Raw genomic sequence first — 15,089 nt, 5'->3', positions numbered from 1 at the left:
CTGTTACGCTCGGGACAATCATTCTTTCTAACGCTATAACCTTCAGTCAGTCGTTTACTTTAACATCCATCCATCTCACATACTCACACACACACTCAAATCCATTAAGACTCAGGAAGCTGGGATAGCTGGCGTTACAGTTATGAGTCATTAAAGTAAATCTGAGACACATCAGACCTTAAGACATCACTGGAAAATGTAATACCGTTATACACTCAAGTGCAGCTCTGGTATAGAAACACACACACACACACACACACACACACACACAGGTTTTTTGACTGGTAGGTAGATGCTCTTACACCCTGGAGGCAGCCTGACCCAATTCTGCCTCAGAGAAGATGCTGTGAGGAATCTTTTCCCCTCTCTTTCCTCCCTTTTCTCTCTCCTTCTGTTTCTCGCTCTCGCTGCAAATTATGCATGCGATAGTGACAGTTTAAAACAATAATATTACGAATAAAGAAACAGAGGTGTTTGTGTGAGAAAGTGAGTAAATTATTGAGGTGTGAGAAAGGACATGCTGATGGTGAAGGTTTTAGGTTTCACATCGATGATATGGGGGGTTTCTATAAAGACACATGCGCCCTCTGCCGACAAGACACAGATATTGCTTTCTCTTTTCAGCACCCACCCAGTTTTATCTCACCGTTCGTGTCTCTTTGTAATCCCCTCAGTCTTTCTTTGTTTAAAGAAGGTGTGCGTGTAGGAATGACGAAAGATATCTACCTCTCTGACTCAGTAGTCTATATCTGTCTCAACACTTTGTCTGTATTAAATAATGATCGCAAAAACACCGTCGCCCTCCCACGGTAGAACTCACGCGCACAGATTCACAGGCGCGCGTTCTCGGCGTGATTGTGGACCACCGAGAATGTTCAAGAGACGCAGATAATTCAAGAGTGACATCATACACAGACGACCACCCACCACACATTTATGAAATATTAATAAAGGCATCGTACTTACATAATGTACAATGCTTATATAAGCGCTCCATTTAAGCACAGGATATCGTCTAATGATCTCTCGAAAAAGGGAGGAACCCTATCGGTTCCATTGATTACATACGGCTCAGATAACTAATATGACATCAGTTTGGTAATGAAGCAACAGAATTTGGACAGAGACCCATGAATTTGAGCAAGCTGTCCCACATCGACTACTGGGTAACTGAGTCTGAGGGAAAAAAGTAATGATAGGCTATGCTATTATTTGGACTTTGCTGCAGGTGGGTCAGGTTTGCATATAGGCTTAGCAGATTTCATTACTTCACCTTTTGACCTCAGCAGCATTCTTAAATAGTAGTTTTTGTTTCATTAATATTTCTGTTTATTTTTTATTTTATTTTTGGGATTTAATAGCTACTTGGTGCTAACTGAATAATAATAGCTCTATCAATCTCTTGATGATAACAATAGCCTATCATGATATCTTTGGGCCCTAAAAGCTCTAAAAACTCACATTGTTGGATATGCTTTTTTTATTTAAGAATGCTGCTGAGGTCAAAAGGTTAAGTAATGGAATATATAACCCAAAGATATCGTTATCATCAGGAGACACAGTTATTATTATTCAGTTAGCTCAACACCAAGCTAGCAACTAAAACAAAAATATAAAGGAAACAAAAAAGTAATGAAATGACAAAAACACGCAATAAAACTACTAAAATTGAAATGAAAACTGAAAGTAAATAAGTAAATAAATAAATAAATATAATTAATTATAATTAGTTACAGCATATACCAGAGAGTGTAAAGGGGTCCATACAGTTAATCTAACTACAGGGCCGTTGAATCTTATTGACTGACGAATGTTCTAAAGTGTGCAATTATTTTCAGGGAAACGCACGGCTAAAGTATGACCCGGCATGTCTTGACCGCATTACAGTTCCATATCACTTCGCGTAGTCAACTGTAATAATGGAAAATAGGATAGGCCTACAATTCATAACAAGAAAAAACATGCAGCCCCATGCCTTGATCTGCAATTTTCGATGTCTAACTTTACAATCAATGGAAACAGTTAATTTGGATAAATAAAGTATAAAGTCCTATCTATAATCAATAGAAAATTAAACTGAATCTATAAATAAATTGATAATCCTGCTGCACGGTTTTCGTAATTATTGCAGATAATATTTTTAATTAAAACGAATTGAATAAATCATATTCATATTATATGTATAAATTGAATAAATAAATGTTTTCTCTTGAAATAGAATATGTAAGGAATAATTGACGACAGACCGTTGCATTATCACCTTCTGGACAGGTGCCCTCATGGATTTACTATACATTTAGCATTAGTATAGTAAATACATTAAAGGGTTAGTTCACCCAAAAATGAAAATGTTGTCATTAATTACTCACCTTCATGTCGTTCCAAGCCCGTAAGACTTTTGTTCATCTTCGGAACACAAATGATAATCTTTTTGATGAAATCTGAGCGATTTCTGTACTCTCCATTGACAGCTTACGCAACTACCACTTTGACGCTTCAAAAAGTTCATAAAGAGATCGAAAAAACGAATCCATATGAATTGATCGGTTTAGTCCTAAACCGTGAAGTTTTGGTGAACGATCCCTTTAAGATGTGCATATATATTGTTGAGGGGCTGCATTATTTATAGATTGTAATTTCTGCGCCACTGTGGTCACCAAATGGAACTGTATACAGTAAGTAACCACTGTTTTCAGACAGGTTTCCCCATCTTCCTTCGATAGGACAAATGAAGAAGTGTGTGTGTGTGTAGATCACAGGGCCATGTTAACCACCCAAACAACACCTGAGATAGGAGGAAGTAACATAAACCTTTAAATAGGTACTTTTTCAATAGCAGACCTATATCCTCCTAATTGGAAGTGAACAGGAAATGAGAGAAAGCTTTCAACAAAATATCCATTTTGTTGGGAACAATCTCTTTCTTAGACACATACATGCTAACAAACACACCAAAAAATCGACTGGTATTGCCACGGTTACAGGCTCTCTCCTTTGATAAGTTTCCTAACGAAGGCTGCATAAATTAGAAGTTTCTCTCTGAATATTAATAACGCATATATCATTGGAGCTGTTGTTTCTGTTGCTTCCATGAAGCTGATTTACATATGAAAAATGGAAGCTTTCTGAAAACAGAATTTCTGAAGTTTTTGACCTAAAAAGATGTCCTAGATACCTCGAAATCCACATCAAACATGCTCCTCTCCCTCTCTTCTTCTCTCTCTCTCTGTTCCACACATACACACTCACATGCAGGGACACAAGCTAAGCCACCAATTTTAGGTACCATGACATCATCTTTGTCAGATTTTCAAAATAATTAGATGCTTTTTTCATGGCTGCCATATGCTATAGTGAATCATTTTTTTAGCTGAAGCTGTCATAATGATTCAAATAAGAGACTTTGATCACACCCTGTACTCACTAACGATTGGGGTGTTTATATCAGCCGTGATGTTTTTAATGATCTGCTTTTGATACTATTTTTGCTGGTCTCTTTGAAAATGCCTGCAACTACATAATCTTACTAGAGAATACGCAAAACGTATTGTTCACAACTTGCACAGGGATTCTGCTGTAATAAGATATGATGAATGAACCATTTTGATTCCTGTCTGCAATTATGGTATTAGGGATGTGTGCAAGTGTATCCTCTATGTAACTCTCACTTTTGGGCATAGAGTGTCATGCGTGCTGACGTTAAGCTGTGAAGGCTAAAGGAGAGTCTGCACTTTGATCCAAAGAAACTTTTAAAAGTTAGATAGAGCTGTCCTCTAAATAAACCCGTATGTTGTCATCATTAAAGGAATAGTCCACCCCAAAAGGAAAATGCTGTGATCATTTATTCACCCTCATGTCATTCCAAACCAGTGACTTTTTCTTTCTTCTGTGAAACATAATATCCACACATATATATATTACACCTTAAATATGTGAGTGTACATGTCACAAGTTTTTAAATACAAGTTCAAAAAGTACATCAATTCATACATAAATATCATTAAGTTTTTTCATGTTTTTGTATTTTGGTTGCACCACATGACTTTGATTTGGTGGACAAAAGTTTAACCTAACATTACATTTGACACAAGAATGACTTACAAAAGCAATTTTTCAAAGAGCCAACAATATTCGTAATATACCCGTGCAATGCCAGATTTATTAGACAACTGGATTAGGAATTAGACAACTAGATTGTGATTAAAGGTGATTAATAAGGTTTTCTTTTCAATAATTGAATTCCTTTGAGGCTTTTTTATTTATTTTCTTATAAGGACATATCATATTTGCAGTTTAGAAATTTTAAATCATAGAAACTTGATATTCAAGTACTTTTGAATGACAAAAAAAAAAGAAAAAAAAAAAGAGTATCATGCCACTGTCCCGAAAGCATTCCCTCTGGTGATCTCTTATCTCAAGTCACACTGTCCATGCATATATGACAACATCTTTAAAAAGTGAGCCTCACAGTAATATTCCCTTTGAAACTGAAATAAAGGAATTGTTTATACTTGTGAATTTCAGGGCCTCAAGCGAGTGTGTGTGTGTGTGTGTGTGTGTGCGTGTGTAAGTTCAGCTCTCTCCCGCTGTTGGAGTGTGTTTGGGTCTTGCGTTGCATGGCTCAGTAATCCCAGTGCAGTCACAAGCTAACAGTGCCTCTCTCCTGCCGGGACTTAGCGCACACAATGTGAGCGGCATGTGACTGCATTAGCATAGCTCACTGTCAGACTACACTGGTTTAATCTCTGTACAGTCACGAACCACAGCACCAACAAAGCCTGAGAGAATAATAAAACAGGAGGAAATTCTTGAAAAAGAAGTATCTGTCCACAGCGGTGGGTTTCGAACAGATTTTGTTATTTAAGAAACAATGAGACACTATTTTAGTGACCAGTCAAAATTAATTTGTGCCCTTTGTGACATCGTCGATCTCACCCAGAGCCATTGATTGGGGTCTGACCCCTCTCACCTTCTTCGGTTTCCCTTTAGGAATACATTAAGTCTTCATAAAGCTGTTTTATAAGAGTGGTTTTGTCATATGAGCAAATGAGCGAGCTTTATCAAACACAAAGCGACTCTTATATAAAACACTGTAAAAAGTGCAGGAACAAAACTTCAACAAAAAAAAGTTAAGGGTTTCAGGGCTGGGGCAATGTGCCAGAAACGATGATGGTCATGTGAACTAGTTATGATGTGAATTGCATACTGAATGACTACAATCATGCCTGCTTTTGGGTCCCATTCAGAACAGTGAACTGAGGGCAAGAGCATTCCAAGAATTCTTTGAATTGAAGGAGTAAAGGCCAGCGACTGAACACATGAGGCATTCAAGCTTGTTCATTAGTGAGAAGAAATTTCAGGTGCTGGACCTAATCACCAAAACTATTTTAACTGAATATATGTCATTTTTATAACATTATGGAATGAAAATGATGGAAATCAATAGGATCTTTATTTATTGTAATAGATCCAAACAACTGTTAATAATTCAAGAACCCACGACGTGCATGCATGCATAAAGGGGGTCAAAACAGCATTCAATGGATTTCTTGGCTGGTGTTTTTTTTTTTTTTTTTCAGTGTAATGAAATCATTTAAGAATTTGATTTTACACAAATGGTTAAATGGTTCAAATAATGTTCATTTGTTCACTTTCCAAAAATAATCATTAGAAAAGTGACAGTCTTTGTAACTTGCTTTTACAGAGCTAGAATTATGGCTATGTTATGGCCATCACATCTCATGGAAAAACTTTTCACCTGAAATCATCCCTGAAGTCATAAATGTATAAAAATATACAATACTGTATGTAGGTATATGGTGCCAAAAATTAAATGGCAACAATAAGCAAAAATAGCAAATGAATACATAACATACTGAACTTATGATATATATATATATATATATATATATGCTTAGCACCAATTTAACACCAATAGCACCTATATATATATATATATATATATATATATATATAGCACCAATTTAACAAAACAATAGATAAAATGATTTTTTGAATTAAGATATTGGTCACTTTACACAATGTTTACCTTAATCATGTGTACTTTAATCAAAGTAAAAAAAAACATTAAGTTCCAAATCAAAACTGTGGCACAAAAGGCTGAGAGCTTGAATACTCTTGAATGGGCCTGTGCTCTGATGTACTGCCCGGACGAATTCACAGATAGGCCTTAATTACTACACGAGTGAGACATGTCATCATGGCTTGGTGCCGCCACTCCGAGGATTCCACGCAGCATTCCGCAGAGCCTTGCGACTTTTCTAGACGAGGGCAAATCCTCGATGCACCCGAAGCCATCCCAAAGGGAGATCAAGCATCCCAGTCCAGAGACCTCCGCTTTTGAGTTCAACACACCTGGAACCAGCTAATTCCCTCATCCATCTCAAACACGCAAAAAAAAAAACACACCAACAAATAGACCCTAAAGAAAGAAGACCACTTTGGACATCTGTTTTCCACCATGGGACTGTGTTCTCATAATGGATTGTTAGTGATGTTGCTGTTTCATCTTTGCCAGGCACAAGGTATAGTAACTTTTTTTTTAATAACACTGAATTTGTGCTTGAAAGCAGATGTAAAGGAATCGGAGTACAAAGTTTATATAAAGACTGGGAAGAAGGATACTATATTCTTAGGGAATTACCCTCAGGGCAAAATAGCTTGGTCCATGTTGAGTCAGCATTAGATGCCAGTATGTTTCACTGATTCATGGACCGCATCTAAGGCCGAAATCAATTTCTGACGTGCTATCTGCATAATCAATTTTCCTGGTCATTCCAAAGGCACTTTTGCTGATGATTGGCTGAAAACCCACTTTTCAACATGTCAACTAGATCTAAAACCAATAACAACTTCAAATCAGTTCTCCTAGGCTGACAGTAACCACAGCACTGGCAGCCTCAGCTTGTGTTTGGCTGTAGTACAAGCAAACTAATATCTCTAGACTCCAAACTGAGATCCCATTAGCTTCTTCATTTCAGGCCTATAAAAGTTATTCATTTGCTTTTTCCCAGAACTGCAACACCTTCATAATCAACTGTGAGATCTCACATTGCACAGGAAGTAACACAAATCTATTTCACTTTCCTTTGAAAATTGCTGTGAAAACCAAAGACTACATTGAAGATGTCTTTGACAAAATAAGTTATACTGAAACTAAATATATAGTTTGATTCAGTTGTTCAGAAAATTTAGTACAATTTTTGAGTTTAAAAATTACAGTATTTGAATTTCTTTGAATATCAGTTAATTATTATTCTACTTCCTTACATTCAGTTAGTTTTTTTTCTAATTAGAATGATTAATATAATAAATTTTAAGATCCATATTTGTAATGACAGTCAGACTCCGCTTTACACTATCTCCAAGGTAACAATTGCTTTCACTTTTAATCTTACAGCTTCTTAAAATAGTTATTGACCATTGTGACTCAACACACATTTCCACTAATAATAATCCATCAGAAAAAAAAGCTACTGAACTTGTGTACTGTATGTTGGAAACAGAAAAGGTAGACTTTCAACATTTTAAAAGGAATATTCCGTTTAACAAAATTTTGCCAAGTCACCTTGAATGTTGGCTTGTGAAAAGTTGTGAATCAAGTTTAAAGTTGGCATGAGATGAAAATTCATCCTATTTGTTTTGTAACGGCATATTATAGATCTCTTTGTGAACTAATACTTTTTTTTTGGCCTTGGAATGTTTAATCAAACTAACATAACTCAATCTTCCAGTGATAATGACTCTCTGTTGACGTATTCCAAACTTCTCCAATGATTTATTCTGCTTAAACCCCGCCCAATCAACTGCAAGCTCACATTCATTTCTGAATGCAATGGGCACATCCCAAAATCCAATCAACAACTGATGGATACAACCAAGTCCCTGCCCTACATTTTTTTTCGATAATCCGTTACACTCAAATGTGCTCCACAAAAGGAGGAAAAGATTTGTCAGTACTTACGTTTCATTATGACTTTAAAGGGCCTTAGATGACAGACAGACAGACAGACAGACAGAGACATAGATAGATAGATAGATAGATAGACAGACAGACAGACAGACAGACAGACAGATAGATAGATAGATAGATAGATAGATAGATAGATAGATAGATAGATAGATAGATAGATAGATAGATAGATAGATAGATAGATAGACAAGATGGATGGACAGACAGACAGACAGACAGATAGACAGACAGACAGACAGACAGACAGACAGACAGACAGACAGACAGATAGATAGATAGATAGATAGATAGATAGATAGATAGATAGATAGATAGATAGATAGATAGATAGATAGACAGATAGATAGACAGATAGATAGACAGATAGATAGACGGACTGACGGATGGACTGACGGACGGACGGACGGACGGACGGACAGACAGACGGACAGACAGATTGATAGATAGATAGATAGATATATAGATAGAAAAGACGAATGGACGGACAGACAGATAGAAGATGGATAGACAGACAGACAGAAGATGGATAGACAGATAGACAGATAACATTTTAAGAAATTGTAATTCAAAGAAATTCAGCACATAATTCACCCTTCTTCCTCCAATTCAACTTCCTGTGACCAATTCAGTTCAAATTCCAACTCATAAAACTGAAGCCAGTTCTTCAATTCTGAATTCTGTCCATCCCTGCTGCTCATATATATATTTAAACTCACAGAAAGAGTGATGAGATGTGAGCCTGCTGCACATTAGCAGCTTGACAATGTTGACCTGGTCAAATATGCTCTAAAGTCTCTTTGCTGCTTTGCACAGATGATGCTCTCCCGTCCCCTGACCCCGAGCCGGCCCCACCAAGCCTGGGTGATGTGATTGATGCAGTGAAAGCAGCATTCGAGCATGCAGTACAGATCTCGACAACCGGCGCCGTACGCGAAGCCTTGGAACATGTTGTAGGGGAAATCACGCCACAGAAGACACCGGCAGAGCAGGAGTCACCATCAGTAGAGAACACAGCAGATCATACAATAGAACAAGCAGCTGAAGAAGTGCATCTCAATGAAGGAGAACCAGATGTGCATATGTCAGAATCAAATGAACAAACATACGAGGAAACAGCTCAAAAAGGGCTGGCCCAAGATATAGAGCCTGCAGAGGGGATTCAAGGACAGATAGCTCAGGAGGAGTCATCAATTTCAGAGCCAGAACAGAAATCAGTTATAAAACCATTGGACCTTGAGGCAACAGATTCAATTCAGGAACCAGTAGAATCAGTTTTGCAAGACCCTGAGATTGTTGGTGTGGGAATGAAAGAAGAAAGCCAGTCAGAGGAATCACCGGTCCAGACATATACTGTCACACAAAAGGAAAATGAATCAGGAAGAGGAGCTGCGGAAATGAACAAGGGAGGCAAAGAGGTTGAAGAGGGTGCAGAAGAGCCAGGGCAGGGATTTATTGAGGACAAAGGAAAAATAGAAGTAGAGGTGACAATTGGTGGTGGAGAAGTTAAAGTAGAAGTACCACAGGAAGAAGAATCTGTGGAAAGGCAAGAAAAGGATACAGAATCAGAGCGTAGTGAAGAGGAATGGCAGGCAGTAACAGCACAGATGGGTACAGATGGCAGTGTGGTTGATATGGATGAAATAGAACAGGAAGAGGAAGAGCAGGGAGCAGCAAAGACTGAACAAAGTGTGATTGAAGTTGAAACAAGTAGAGAGGGGGTAAAGGCTGGATCTGAGGCACAACTTCAGAAGGTTTCAAGAGAGGAGGATGTTCTTCCAACTGACAAAACAGTACCAGAGAAAACTCAACAGGAACCAGGTAATTAAAATGCATTCACCACCCAAGATAACTTCAAACCAAAAATGGTGATAAATTTCAACCTCAAACCATTAAATTACAAATTTCCCATTAAGTTAGAGGCGTGACATTTTCTAGTTGTACACCATAGCGGCAAATTATTTTGTTAGCTATGGTTTCCAATTGGTATGGAGTTTTCCCCCCCAAACCTAATGCAATTAGACTTTCACTGTCTGATCTTTGCACTTACAATATAGGCTACAGCAAAGCAACCAAGCCGCCTAAGGGCATCCCTTCAGTTTATAACAGCAAAAAGACTCGTAACATGTATCTCTGGAGATGACTGGCTCCTGGGTGCACTCCAAGTCATCTGTCTATCCACCATTAATTACACAGTCACGCTGAAATACTCTGAAATACACTGCTTAATCAGACTGTGCACACTGGGGATTCACATAGCATCACTTTATTTCAGTTTTAGATTGAATAGATAGAGTGTAGTAGAATCTTTCTAAAAAGATTTGAATAGAATGCAGTACAATAGAATAGTGCTGTGGAATAGCAGTTGTTTTCTTTAATCAAAGTATATGTATCTTGTTTCAGCACATTTGGGAGTATGGAGAGTAATAAAGCCCACACAAACACCTGCCAACACTAACAATATCTCCCTCTACTTGAGAAAAAGAACAAATTATTAGTAGTCATATGTATTCCTACAATACACATACATTTGTATGTTTCAATGTATGCTGAAACATACAATATGGATGTATTGACATTATTTAAAACATAAAAGTATTTATGCATGCACAGCTTTATGTTGGAACCTTATTATATTATATTATATTATATTATATTATATTATATTATATTATATTATATTATATTATATTATATTATATTATATTATATTATATTATATACTCTCACCCTCAAATTAGGTAAATGTATTAAACGTTTAATAAGTCTCACTGATTAAATACAACAAAATCAACCTATTCATTCAAGTCATTATTCTATGAACCTAAAATAATTCAGAAACATCTCTTAAAGTTGTTTATATGTATTAGATGCTGACAAAATATGTTAATGGTTTCAGTCTATACAAATATACAAAAACATAAGTGTGTTAGAACCACACTATGTGAAAAAATATCTTCGAGTTTTAATGAGATCATGTTGGATTTTAACATCTGTCTAAACATCATATCAACCGGTGTGAGTGTGGTCTCTGTTTTAGTACAAGTCCAAAGCTCCCTAGTTGGAGCCTAATTTATGATGAACCACTGTCCTATATGTTTCTGCTCTTGCTGTTCCTGTGACCTACATACAGAAACACATTTATCCTGCTGAAACTAAGAAACCCCTAAACCTTAATTCCCATACAGCATGGACTTTACCCTTCAATCCTCCTAAAAGCACTACATGCTCCACTGAGTCAAATTGCCTCTGTCACAGTTGGTGGTATTCAGATAATTCAGACTTTCGTCATTTCTGTGCATTGGGTAAATATGTGTATAAAATGTGCATCTGTTATGATTGATTTATTAATTTGAGGAAGTAAGAATCTCACCTTTGTCTTCACGAAGACCAATAGTCTGGAGGTCTGGAGGAAAATTTAAAATATTGACTTCCCGTCACGTACAATATATAGCTAATTAAAGTCATTTTGTCCTCTGACAAACACAGATCTCTTGTTGCTAAGGTTTCTTGATCCCTTAATATACTGAACTCCAGTGTTGTGGAAAGTTACTTATAAAAGTAATGCATTACAATATCGTGTTACCCCCTAAAAAAGTAACTAATTGTGTTACTTAGTTACTTTTTGTGGAAAGTAATCTGTTACATTACTTTTGCGTTACTTTTTGTCACCTGGGCTGGGCTTGCTTGTTTGTTTGTTTTAAATAACAAAACAAAAAAAGTTATATTTTTAGAAAATGTAAAGTGAAATAAATGAGCCTCAGACTGAAGGAAATGTACATTCTTTGGCTAAAAGGCACAAACCTTTCGTCTGTGCTGCCATTCGTGCTCCCGATTTCTCTCAACAAGAGGTGTCAGTTAATCAATGGGAAAACAAAGTAACTTGCATTATTTAAAAAAAGTAACTCAGCTATTTTGTTGTAAATTTAAAAGTAATGTGATACTTTACTCTTTACTTGAAAAAGTAATCTGATTACATTACTTACGTCACTTGTTGCCTAACACTGCTGAACTCCTGTGTCACACAAATATATACTGTGAGAGCGTCATTTTAAATTCCATACGTATCCTCCAGGTCTCATCTCATCTTTACGCTGAAATTTTCACCACTATGTTAAATGTCTCCCTCATTTCACAACAGAGGTCACCGTGGATACTAAGGGACCAATTAAGTTGCAGGAGCCTGTTATCACCAAGTCTAAAGCAACAGGTGGTGAGGCTGTTAATGACACAAATTCCCTCTCAAACCTTCAGTCGCCTGCTGTCTATGAATGTAACGCAATGAATGTGTGGAAACTTCTTCATATTCTGCAGGTAAAACACATGAGGCCAGTGATGTAAATGAGATCATCAACTCCAGGGACCCGAATGGGAAAAATCCGGGTGAACCGGTGTTGATGAACACTATTGAGGAGCTCCCACCAACACCAGTTCTCAAACTGAGGCTCGGAGACACTGACGCACCAATGGAGGAACACGTTGAATCTACACGTATGACAACAACATGACAAATATCTAAACACAAAGTAAAACAGAAATAATAAGTAAAAACATTTGCAAAAACAATTTCAAATTATCCATTTTAATGACCAAATGATCTATCTATCTATCAAAGTTTGAAGTTCATTATTGTTTATCGGTCAATAAAAGTTTATATATGTATTTAGACTATATATATATATATATATATATATATAAACAAAACATTTTTTTAAGAGTTTCCCTATTTTGCAATGGAAAGTGCCAGATGGTAGTCTCTATAGAAAGACACACCTGCTCATTTCTCTTTTTTGATTTCTTTAACTTTCTATATTTGACAGTACTTTCTCTCTCTCTCTTTCACGCTTCAGAGACCAAAGCCACAGGGCAGGACGCTTGGAAGATAGGAGCCATAGCAGCAGCTTTCTTTCTCATTCTGCAAACTGCTGTCACCATAGTTTACATTCTGAAGTGCAGGAGAAAGCCAAACAGGTTTGTGTGTGCAATGTAAGACTTATAGGATCTTTGAAAAGAGAAGTAATTATTGGAACTTCACTATAAATTAACTGATGAGATGTATGATAATATATGTGTAATATAGACATCTATACAGTGTGTTACAGTATAAGTATACATTACACGCATGCACAAAAATGCATTCGGCAAAGGCATTATCAAAAGTGACTTACAGTACAAGATCCCTATAGGACTCAAACCCATGAGTGAGCAACAGGAATATTACAAGGTGTCTAATTCATACGAATTCATACGACCTCACTTGTACGAATTTGTGCGATTTTTGCTAAATCGAACATATTTTACGAATTGTCCAATTTGTATGAATTTGTACGAATGACTTACCCCTGACCCCGTCCCTAAACCCATCACTGGGGTTTAGACAAATCGTACGAATTCGAGTGAGGTCGTACGAATTAGCCTACTCGTACGAATTCGTAAGAATTAGTCGTGAGATAGCGGTCTATACAACACTATCTCACGACCAATTTGTACGAATTCGTACGAATGATAAAAAGGTGGCTAATTCGTACGAATTCGTACGACCTCACTCGTACGAATTTGTACGATTTCTCTAAACCCACGTGATGGGTGGGTTTAGGGGCGGGGTCAGGGGTAGGTCATTCGTATGAATTCATACGAATTGGGCAATTCGTAAAATATGTACGATTTAGCAAAAATCTTACTAATTCGTACGAGTGAGGTCGTATGAATTCGTACGAATTAGCCACCTCGTAGAATTTATACGTTTTGCCGTGAGATCAGGTTGGTCTATACCGTTCAAACGTTTGTGGTCAGTGAGATTTTTTTTTTTTTTAAGAGCATAAGAGTTTTAAGAGCATAAGAAGTTTTATGCTCACCAAGGCTGCACTTATTTTATACTATGTACTTTAAGGGTAATATTTCTATATATGTGTTAGCAGTGTGGCCCCAAAGAACCCGTGTGCTGGAGGAAACGGGGGTATAGAATGTGACGCAAACAACACAGATACCACCATTCCAATTGATGAACAGTGAGTATCCGATCACCACACACATACTCATCCTGATTATGACGACCATAAACACACACACACATGCATTGTGACTGATTGTTTGTGCTTACAGAACTGATGTAGACGACCTTCCAGAGTACACGCAGGTCCAGCAAGAGGACGTTGCTATGACAACTATCCCACTGGATTCCACAGAGAAGAATTCATCCTATGACCCCAGAACCTCTGCTGTTTAGTATTGCTGACCTTAAGGAGTAGATGTGCAAGTGTGTGTGTAAATGATTGAGTGTCTGACTATATGAACATGTGTGTCTATATGTGTATTGAATGGTCTGGTTAACCTTGACTGCAAATGTCACTCGTGTTGTTACCCTACAGAAGAATGACCTACCGGTATTTGCACTGCAAAAAACATCTTCTTACGCAGTATTTTTGTCTTCCAGTACAAATATCTAAACATTCTTAAGTCAAGAATCATTTATTTGACAAGCAAAATTATATAATAAATCAGGCTTTGTTTTCTGAAAAACTGATTAAATTTTAGTGAGTTTTTGCTTAAAATAAGAAAAATAAAGAAAAAGATCTTGTTTTCCCTTTGAAGTAAGTTGAAGATCATTTTTCTGACCCCATTGGCAGATATTTGTTCTGGTATTAAGAATAAACTTGCCTAAAAAACAAGACTTGATATCTTATGCCATTTCCTTCTCAAGTAAATGTATCTTGATCTAAGATATAATATATTTGTACGGAAAACAAGACAAAAATATTTCATTCTTTTTAAAAAAGCAGAGTTCATTCTTTAATAACATCTAGCTATTGCATGTACACAATGATAAAAAGTATAAATTTTTGGGCTGGTTTCTCAGCTAAAATATCTATATTCTGGGGGGAAAAAAGATACATTTACTACAAAAGCAAAACTGCATAAAATATTAAGACTTGTTTTCCGAAAATATATTTGGAATTTTCATTGAGCTTTTTTCTTGCTCAAAACATCTAAGAACAATTTGCCCATGGGGTGAGATAAATAAACTAATTCAATATTTATTTTGTGAAAATCTTAAGTCTTATCATATAATGCTTCTTAAGTATATTTATCTTGTTTTAAG

This window comes from Abramis brama (genome assembly GCF_963993115.1).
Source record: "Abramis brama genome assembly, chromosome: 2".
NCBI lineage: Eukaryota > Metazoa > Chordata > Actinopteri > Cypriniformes > Leuciscidae > Abramis > Abramis brama.
Note: the sequence above shows the minus strand (reverse complement) of the source record.